The following is an 11,028-nucleotide window of genomic DNA, read 5'->3' on the forward strand; positions in this document are numbered from 1 at the left end:
CACACACACACACACACACACACACACACACACACACACACACACACTAAAAGACATCTAAATGTTCAAGTTGCCCATGTTTCTGTCGATCATTATTTCACTACAGGCTCTTAAAGCTTTTCAAATGGAAATAGCTTGTTTGTAGGCTGTAGCTGTTGGTTACTGTTACCATTGTTAAGAGTGAAGATGCATGTGGCGATGCTTTACTTCCTGCGACGCAGCAACCTGCCTGTAATCAGGTGGGTAAACAGCATTTGGCTGCATCCCAGTCCCTGCACAGCATTTTGATCACACTCCTGTGACACAGAACACCTGTGGACGGCTGCTGGAGATAAGACTTGTCAAGCGCGCTGAGTAGCAGCACCGTCCCTGCATACCAATGGTCTGCAGGGGGACAAACAGCGTCTCAAGGTAATTCTATTGTGAAGGCCTTTTCACCAAAATGGGCGCAGAAATTTTAATTAGTTCCGTTACTGTGGATGATTAAATCAACCTGGCACCGGTAATCTCTAAGCAAAGACAGAGCTGGAATGCACCAAGATATTCCCCCCTGCTCGTCTTCCAACAGTGCTGCCTGGAGTGCATACAGTATGTCACATTTGGATTCAAGACCACATTCAGCCTTTATTTGTTTTCGGCTCTGATAGCAGGTAGCAAATAGAATGAAATGTGACAGTATTGTACCCGTAATTACCAGATAAGAATGTCTGTTTTCTGCAAAAATCCACCTCCTATCACAATCCGTCTGTCTTCAGAACTGTTATTGTGGAGTAACACAAGGTCACCACGTTGTCCTATTCGAATGCTATCAAAGACTTGCCTTCACGGGATGTCAGTGCAGTGCTGTGTCTCACATTTACAATAAAGGTCTTGACTCTAAAAAAACCAATTCAAATAATGTGGAGGAAGAAATACTGCTGCTGTGTCATTGTAATGTCCAACATTCAAGTATGTGGAATATTTGCGCTCTAACTTCTGTATATGACTTTGCTTGTAAAGACTTAAGACTTGACCTTCAGGTTCAGTTGTTTAATTTAATCCCGTTTTATTTTGGTTTGTGTTTGAGACATTGGGAGATACTTAGTGTCTTGAAGTAATATAGATGGTACTGTTATTTCCGTTGTACTCTGTGGTGATCCAGTATTTCCAGGAACTGCCTGATTGTCTCTTGACAATATCAGTTGAACTGATCCTGGGGAAACACTGCGATGTCCAGCAGATCAGAATGGGCTTTACATCTGAACAACTGCAAAGTGCTGAGGTGCCGCGTTAAGTAGATAAACTAATAACAATACAAGTTCTATAAGCACAGGCGGAGCCCTCTACTGGACTCTATGGGAAATACTCTCCTTCAATCACGAGCACGATTAAATAAGCGTGCTCATGAATGCGGTACAGTATGTCCCATAGAGTGCAGTAGTGTTTGGAGTAGTGTGTGAGTTCGAACAATGCCATCACATGATGATTCTGTTTTTATTTATTCAAATATCTATTTGTTTAATGATGTGTATTTATGTGATTTTGATGTGGAATTTCTTTTGAGAATTTTTATCCTTGCAACCAAACACCTTATTTCCTGGAATCCCAGAAGGATTGGCCTATTGACAGCAGCAATTTGTTTGGCAGGAGTCACTATCACCTCAATCCACCTTCGTCCTGCGTGGAAAAATTCTACAAAGAGCGGCAAATTATTCATTACTGACCGACTCTCTGAAATCCCAGCTTCCTCTTTCGCAGACTGCCCTTGTATGTAAATTTAAAGATACATTCTCACCTCATTATAGATAGCGGTAATGAGAAACAGGGAAAAGAGCATGTACTTGTCACTATTGGCTTGAGTGTGTTGATAAATAGTACCAATTAGCGGTAACCTTCAAGGGGCCACTCGAGGTTTTGCCACAAAATCAGCTTTGTTTGGCTGGAACAAGTCCTCATGCTCAAGTGATTGAACATCTCAAAACTGTGAAGAACTAAGTTTATCCTCAGCGGTGCATGCCTCCAGAGTTTCAACTTAAGTTTGTCCTTAACTGAAGGAGTTCCATTCTGTTAGAGGCTTTTATTGCTCAGAGAAAGTGCATTTACTCCACCAACATGTTATTTTTATATAAATATTATGGTGCATCTTTCCATTTGACCCTGATGTACCGAGTGCCAGTAAGCTCTCACCTCATGGTCATGACAGAGTTAGAGCTTTTGCTTCTGTGCCTGCCGGCTGGTGAGAGCTGTTTCCGCTGGACAGCATGCGCAAACATTTGACGAATGCACAAGCCAGGCTGTTTACTTCCTTGGATTTCACCAAGTTGCAACCTCATAACCTTCGACACAGTCAGTTTTCGTGGAAAGGAGTCTGGAAAATAGCATTCCTACTTTCACTTATATCTTTTTTTAAATGATATATCTTCCCAATATCACTTTGCATTTGGAAATGTCCGTCCATAAAGCCCAATATCACTCATTTGCCTCAATAGGCTTTACAATCAGTACAGCACCCAGCACCCTCTGTCCTTAGACCCTCCAATCAGAAAAGGGAAAAGTCCAGGAAGAGGAGGAATCCCTCTCCTATAGACAGATGTGTCGTAGATGCGTGTACAGAACGCAAACATGATGAAAACTCAGATTTGATCAAGTACGGAGAAATTGATGAGAACATTTGACTTGCAGTGTATCTTGTGTTGTGATAAACCAAAACTTGTGAATTCAGCATGAGTCCAAGGGATGTTTTGAGTACCACAACGCAAGCATGATGGTGTTCACTGGAAACACCAGGACATCCACAACTCCCTGCTTGGAATCGAGGGGTTCTCTTTCGCCGGAGCGGACAGAAACAAACTGTGGGTGAAAAACAGAGATAGCAGCATGCCTAGGTGTGTGAATAACAACAGCTGGAAACATTCTGCTGCCCCGATGTTGAGGTCTTTTGTATGAGCTTGAGTCTCAAGCTCATACAAAAGACCTCAACACCTTCCGAGGGATTTTGGTAGCGATGTTGTTTGTGCTGTTTATGTCCCTCCCACTGGGAATGCAGCAAGAGCAGCAGCTCACATTGCAGACTGTGTTAAAGGGTACATTTTTCAATCTGGACTCTATTTTCCCATGTTTTTTGTATCTAAGTGATTGCAGCCGGCAGCAACAAAATGAGCTGCAATGAAAAAGGCTTCTCCTCTTCCTCAATGTACGTCCACTAAACGTACCTGTTTTTACATCTGAAAGGCTCAGATTGTTATCATAAGTGTCACATTATAGAAAAGAGCTGATGAAATAATAAAACATTTTTCTTTACCTTTTACTTGATCCAGTCTTTTTGCTATTGTGTCACACAACACTTTTTTTCTCAAATATTCTCCATATTATTACATGTGAACTAATCTGATCTGATTCATGCATGCTTTTTCTTATTTGTGTATTGTTTGACCCATGAACATGGATGTCCTTATAGCAATCAATTGCTTTCAATGAGGAGAGAGCAATGCTTACAGTTAAAATCCTTTAATATTCAGAAAGACGCTGCAGTGTCCAGCACCCTGCCAGTGCTGTTCTGCAAGAGAAAAAAAAAAATGCTACATGGACACACAGCTTGAGGTTGTTGTGTTTATACAGTTTTAAACTGGACAAGGTAATTTGTCTTCGATTGATTTATTCTTTTCTTCTCTTTTTTCTCCTGAGGGGGTTTAGGAGAAACATGTCAGAATCCAGTAATCTCCAAATAAGTAGATTTATTTCTCATAATTGAAGTCAATGTAAAGCATTGAAAATATTCTAACTAAAGCGTAAACTTAAACTGACCGATATTTCTCGACGTCTACATTAAGTTTTGCTGCTGTCCCCATCCACAGCAGTATACTGCTTTGTTCCCGTGCTGGTACTCCTGTCTGTTTCTCCTTCTAATAGCTATCTATCCAAGTATATATAACTGTAGTAACACACCAACTATGGAGAAGTAGCTCATACAACCACACTTCAAGTAACCTATCCCTTTAAGTTAGCGGTGATACATTTGGTTCTCAGGCTGCTGTCCGTGGTGCTGATCAAAGGCTGGTTTTCAGGGTGAGAGTTGCACGGTGAACCTTTCCACTGCGGCATAGTGATGGTCTGCTTTGCAATCGTCTGGAGTGGTTGTGTGTATCCGGGCATGTGTGTGTGGGAGAGGGCCCAAGAAAGAACCCTTCACTGGGGCCAATCACATGCTGTGTACACCCTGTTGTACAATGACAGTAAAATCACCTTGTTACCTTGTAACATTCCTGTTTCTGTTAGCTAATGCAAGTTACAACAAATGATAACTATGACAACAGTACATATGTTACATCTCGTTAAAATGTCGCATTTAAATGAAGCAGGACTTCCCACAGACAGCCAGTTTAGTATTGATCAATGATAGTGACTGATGCGATTTCTAATGAAAGCACTGACCATCACTTCAATAATTAAATGCTTTTCTTTTGTGCCAGCGAAGCGCCACTTAATCACGTTATCCACTCTAACAGGGAGCTGCACACAGATCTGTGCGGCTCGGTCGTGACGCGCAGGATGTGGCTTCATTGAGTTTCTTAAGAAGCTCTTAAACTGAGGGGGAGCTCCTTGAGATGTTCACACATCAAAAGTAATTAATTCCTCTAAAGTTGATAATCACAGCGTTAATTATACCTGTTTACATCTTCAGAGGTATAATCAGAAAGCCCCATGCGTATTCATGAGTCTTTGATTATATATGCAGTTTAACATAGAAGAGTTTACTCCAGAGGCACCTAAAAGGAAATGACATTAATGCATGATTAATGCCGTTAAAGAGAGCAATCATTGGTTTGTCCAAACAGGAAAGGGATGATGTTGTTGAAAGAAGTTCCATGTGGCTGTTTGGTTTTAATTGCTGTGTTTAAAACACAACTCAGGGTTAAGTACGTGTTAGCATGGTCATTATGGAGAATGGAGAATAGTGCAGCATAAATGTATAATAGAAAGGGATAGTGTCACGGTTTAGGCTTTGCCCCCTGTGTTCCTGTGTTCCTGTCTCTGTGTCTGTGTCCCCTGATTGCACTCATCCTACTCACCTGCCCAGTCCACCCAGCTGCCTTCAATCTCCTCATCACCCCACACATATATACTCCCCTGCTTTCCCTGTTCTGGTTGTCAGATCGTCCTCGTTCGTTCCCCTGTCTGTCCCAGTATTTTGTCCCCCTCGTGTTTGCTCGGTGCTCTAGCGTTTGCTCCTGATTCATCCCTTTGCCTTTCTTTTGTGTTTTTGGATCTTTTTCCCCGCTCCGTTGGAGTCCCTTTAAGTTTGTTTATGATATTTTTGACCAGTAAAGATTCCTAAGTTTAAACTTCATCTCGTCTCCTGTGTCTGCGTTTGAGTCTCCGATCTGCCCCTCGGGCGTGACAGAGCACATTTCATGAATCAGCCAGTGTTTTCCCTTTCGGTCATTATTTACTTATAATGTACTTTGCTTTGCTATTGTCTAATGAGAAATGAGGACAACAATTTCACTTAAAGGATTTTCCTTTTTAATGAAACAGCTACAAAATGTGCAATAATCACATCAAATAAATTGCAGCAATAGCCCATAAAAAGAATGTGCTCATACGTAGGCCTCAAAACCAATGAATAAATAAATAGTCTGCAGCCTATCCCAACATATGAAATAAACGACCTGGCTTTGTTGAGACGATCTCCTGCGCCGGCACACACACACACACACACACACCCTCTACACACAGCAGACAGCACTCTCCGTCTGTGAATAACTCATAAGTAAGGGATAATATGTCTTTATTGTGAAATGAATCCCGACAGGGTGAGCAGAACGCCGGCACAAAGCGTAAAAAAAACCTTAAAACATGATGCATATGTGATGTGATTACCATGGCAAAGCATTTGGTATTGAGGGGGGATCTTTGTCAAAGAAAAGGGGCAATTTAGAGAAGCATTTTGGATTTCTACAGTTGGCAAAAGGATACTTCCAGTTAATTTCAACCTGTTATATTTCCTGTTAATGTGGCTATTGCACTGTAAACCCGAATAAGTTACCAGAACTCAAAAGAATTGAGGCAATCGATTACCTCAATTTTTTTGAGTTCTCCAGAACTTTTTTTTAATTTTCCAGAACTTAAAAGCTTGGATGACTTGCTACTTGTACCTTTTGATAACAGTTAAATTAAAGTGCTCATTTAGCTCAACTCAATTATTCTCAGTTATTATGACTTAAAATTTCAAGTTTTCAAACCACTAGAATAAGTTCACAGAACTTTAAAAAATAAGTACACAACCACATCATTTCATATTAACCAAACTCAATGTTTATTAGTTTGTTTTCATTGTTTTAAGTACACATTAGTCAAACATGTTGAATTTGTTTTCTTAAAAAGATGTGACTCGAAACTTAACATTTTCGAGGCAATTGATTGCCTCAATTATATTGAGTTTAACTAACTCAATATGAACAGTAGTAATGGAAGTAGTAGAAGTGGTAGTAAACCTGACAGTGTCAATGACGACAGAGATTCTCACAGGGTCATGGTCACTGATGACAGTAAGGAGGCCCACTGCAACACCATCAAGCTCTGGCTCATCAGACTCGTCCTGAATGAATGAAAAAGAGATACTAATCACAAACTAACACATGGAACAGAACAGATGACATATAATGTATCTTTCTTTAACCAAGTCCAATTGAAAACCAATACCTCTTTTACAAGGGCGACCTGGGTCTCATTGTAAGAGGTGAAAAACATAAGATCCATGTTCTGCACACACGAATCAGAGAATCTAAGTGGTGTGAGATAGACTGAAACCACGCTAAAGGACATTTACAGGAAAATGTTTTAATGAACATCTTATCATTTGCCAATACAGTTCCTTTGTAGTGAGGAGAAATAAAACAGACCATACATAAACTGTATGGGTAGACTAAACAAAGGTAAGTCCTAAAAGATATTAGTATTTTGATGAACTGTTTACATAATACACAGTAGAATCTGTTAGTGACTTAAGGAGACTCATTGTGCAGGTTCTGAAAAATCCAGAAACGTCCTCGTGCAGATACACAGGAAGGGCGTGGAGAACAGTAGTGCGCTTGGTGTGGATGTCATGGATTTCCTATTCAGATAAAAATAGAATTGTACATACTGAAGGGTTTACTGAACAAAGCTGATTATAAACAGTCCAATCAGAACATATGTCCACAAATAACCTGTTCACATCTTTAATGCTATCAGACAAATGGCAAACAAAAAGTGGACTAATTGCAAAATTCACAAAGCTCATTGAACCTGTTCGAAGTTCCACCGGTTCAACCTATGAAGTGTGGAATAATCTATTTACCTGTTCATCGTGGATTTTTAAAATTTCAGCCAGAGCATCTGCTGTCTTCCCAGTTTTGAGGCCTTCTGTCTGAATAAGGTCATCAGTTGAGGAAGATGACGATCAAGCTCAGAAATAGAATGTGTTGGGCAGGTTCTGATTCGTAATCCGCTGGAACTCTGCATACAACTACATTGAAATAACAGCAGGAGGAGAATACAGCAACACTTAAAAAAAACAGTTCAATTTGAAGAATCTAGCACACATTTATAAAGCAGAAAATAGCAGCCAAATGAGTAAGAATCACAATTTTCACTTAAAAAGAGAGAGCTGATCCATATTACCTCAGACTCTATTTTGAGAGCAGGCCAGAGGTCCATGAGCTCGTTCACTGGTGGGCAGGACATCACTATGGTCTGTCGGCGTAGGGGAAATGTGGTCTCCATCATCTTTCTAATGAAGGGCAGGGTTCTTCTCAGTCTTCTTGACTTCTTCAACAATTGTCTGCCTCAACTGCTCAAGGCTTGAAGGATCCTTTCCTTGGGGAAAGTTGGGTAGGAAGTTGACTTCTGCCCGCCTGGGTCTTTTAATGTTGGAATGTGAAGATTCATTTTCATGATTTCTTCTACTTCTTTTTCCAGCATTAACAGTGACCTCCTGACATCCAGCCTGTCTCATCTGAAATGTGCAAATGCAATTAGTGTAGAGGCATGGAAGAGGGCTGATTCTGGAATAGTGGCTGTGCTGCAGCCTAGTGTCTAAATAACTGTATTCTGGAGGTGAAAGAAGCTGCGCACAACTTACACTTCCAGATCATTTTGGAACCAGCAACCTAAAAGGCAAAGAAAAAAATAACAAAGTTTAGACCACCATCTAAAACTTTTAAAACAGAAAAGATGGTATATATGAACATAACACATTCATGAATCGTTGACTTGAATACGGCAAAACGTTTTATTTTGATCAAACAGGCAAATAGAAGATGAGCAATATATTGCTTTAGATTGATGCAAATGCTATGCCATATTCCAATTATTATTCATCACAGTTTGTCTTTTTTTTTTCTTCAAACAATATTTTTCTGTGCAGTTCTTTGATATTTCTTACTTAGGCACTCTTCCCACAACACGTGTGATTCCCATGCAACAACCTGTGATGTCCTGACACCCAGGTTAGGAACCACTGGTATAATGCACTGACATAAACATAGTTGTCAATAAATAATTTGTTGGTGGCATATCTGAACATTTCATTTATGCAGCTTACATGCAAGTCTCAATAACACCACCGTAAATTACTAGCTATTTAGTATTTACCATGCAGGGTCTAACAATAACGTGCTATTTTATTTGCCACGGTATACATGTCTTGAATAACTTACTTAGCTTGACAAAACCTGTTGTCTGAAGTTTGGTGGCGTTAGCTCAGAACAATAGTGTAGCCTAATCTTTATCTGCAACTGTGAAGAAATTCCAGGTTTACACAAAAATGAATGAACAGAATGACGTGCAATAAAACAAAAGAAATGCCACAGAGACGCGAGTGACGGCAAGTTTGATGCAGAAACTCCGGGCGCTACTCCTGGACCAGCCGAGAAGCGCGGGAGGCCAGTATTTGACTTAACTAGCTTGTTTCACTGAAAAGAAGACTGCAGTTTTAAGATGCACCGTTAAGTAACGTTAGCTAGCGTACGTTCGTTAGCCGCCTTTTTCTCAGTCAAACAAGCTAATTTAGTGCTCCTCGGCTGTTCAGAGATGCACCTTCAAGTAACGTTAGCTAGCGCTAACCTACGTTCGTTAGCTAACCATTTAATCAAAAATTATTAGTTAAAATTACTCAAAAGGAAGAACATGTTACACCAACTTGACATAATTAGGTTCGAACTTTTTTTAAAACTTTGAGTATACACTACTTAATCTATTTGAATACTTTGGACGTTCGGGTTTACAGTGTGGGAATCTCACTCAGGCCTTCTGTTATAAATGTATCATCTTGAATCCAATCTGAGATATTGCTGACTAACAAAGGAGGTCAACAAGGACCCACAGCTTCATTTTTCCCTGGGGCTCCATAGCTGGTTAATCCAGACACATGTCGGTGTTTTACCTTTCTGCAAACCACAGAGTTGGTTGAATAGCAGAAACTCACAATGCCATGTTAACGTAACAATGTGACTAACATAAATAAATCACAACCACCCTGAGCAGACTCTTACTTAACGTTACATAACACTCAAACTCACTACTCACACGGGACACAAACAACGGTGAAAGTCCTGTACGTGTTTGACCCACACACCACATCTCCCACCTAAGCCTTAGTGGACTTTCTCACTTGTTATACACCTTATTATAAAACGCAACTTTCAACAATAACTTCTCAAAGTTCGAAGTGATTGCTAATATTCCACAGTTGCATAAGTGAGATTGCGCTGGGCCACTCAGTGTGTGATCTCATCTATGATTTAGCCAAGAGGATCAATATCGCAGTATACATTCTGCATAATTGTGGGAGTGTTTGATCAATACCTGTGTCTCAATAACTGAGCTGAGATTTCTAAAATTGTAAAACTCAGTTTACAGCGTGCAGTGTGTATTTTGATGCAGTGTGGACACTCTGGATGTGTTGGAGAAAAACAGCAATAAAAGTCAAATTAATAGTCCCACATTATTAAGCATCTGCCTCGCTAAGCTTCTTATATTCTTATAGCCGTTCAATAAACCCACAGCGCTGCAAATGTGAGAAGATGGTAAGAGCAATTTCCTTTAACTTTGTTTTAAAATCTATTCATGCTTTATTCTGCACTCCACAAAAGATCGGCAATCCACAAACTGCTGACGCTGACTGCTCATCATGCCGCCTCAGCAACTTGCAAACAAACATCAGCCGTAACTTTCTTCCGGAGTGACTTCCAAAACAGCTGCGTATGAAATTGGACGGCTCGAATTAAAAATTCACCATTTGTTTTGCTTCTCCCAGTCTGACAGAGGGATCAGTGCGAGTCACTGGGTGCAGTAGTGCAGGGAGCTCCCATTCCAGATGTCTGCTGTGTGCAGCACCCTGATGAACACGGCGCCCAAAGCCCCGGGTGGGCCTGGGGTTCTGTTAATGAGCAGAGCCGCGAGGACGTGTGTGTCTGGACGACGGCCACCTGTAGAAAGAGCTCTGTGGGAGGTGAGAAGGAGGCAATCGACTGCTAGCAGCATCTGGTCTCTGGGAGTGTAAAATATGAAAGCAGCTGGGTACATGGGTGTCATGCGTGGGCACGGATACTGCTGCAGTCATTTAGGGTGTTGTGGGTTTGGCTGTATCATGCTGCAGTTTGCCTCAAGTACACAGTCTGCCTTTATTTTCATCACTGAAGCTCTGCCAGTTTTTAATTGCACTTGCAGAATAATAATAAATCACTTTTATATAGCGCTTTTCAAAATACCCAAAGACTCTTAAATCAAACCCAAGCTTGTTATGTCTTTTCAAATGAATACAACACAATTATGTTATGACCGTAGTCTGCAGACTGGCAACCCAAAGATGCTGATTGAGGTTATATGACATGCAAGGTCAACTGGCCCTTTTCCAACCAAAGATACGTTGAATGTCGAACCATCAAATAAGTTTCATAAATATGTTTCATCAGCTTCATATCACGCTTTAAGTTAACACAATTTGGTTACGGTTCAGATCAAATAATTATGTAATAACTTACAGTAACAAACGTAAGTGGTATGAAT

The 11,028-nt window shown here is 40.5% G+C and overlaps 1 long non-coding RNA gene across 1 annotated transcript; it reads right to left on the reverse strand.

Moving 5' to 3' along the window:
• Positions 1-6,461: 6,461 nt before the first annotated feature.
• Positions 6,462-8,111, reverse strand: LOC116385883 (uncharacterized). The gene is made up of 3 exons (XR_004212915.1): positions 7,642-8,111; positions 7,319-7,486; positions 6,462-7,093 (listed from the first exon to the last, which is right to left on the reverse strand). It is a non-coding gene; the product is annotated as an uncharacterized LOC116385883 (long non-coding RNA).
• Positions 8,112-11,028: the final 2,917 nt, after the last annotated feature.

The sequence above is a fragment of the Anarrhichthys ocellatus genome, unplaced genomic scaffold (genome assembly GCF_004355925.1).
Source record: "Anarrhichthys ocellatus isolate YVR2014 unplaced genomic scaffold, GSC_Weel_1.0 scaffold12, whole genome shotgun sequence".
Lineage (NCBI taxonomy): Eukaryota > Metazoa > Chordata > Actinopteri > Perciformes > Anarhichadidae > Anarrhichthys > Anarrhichthys ocellatus.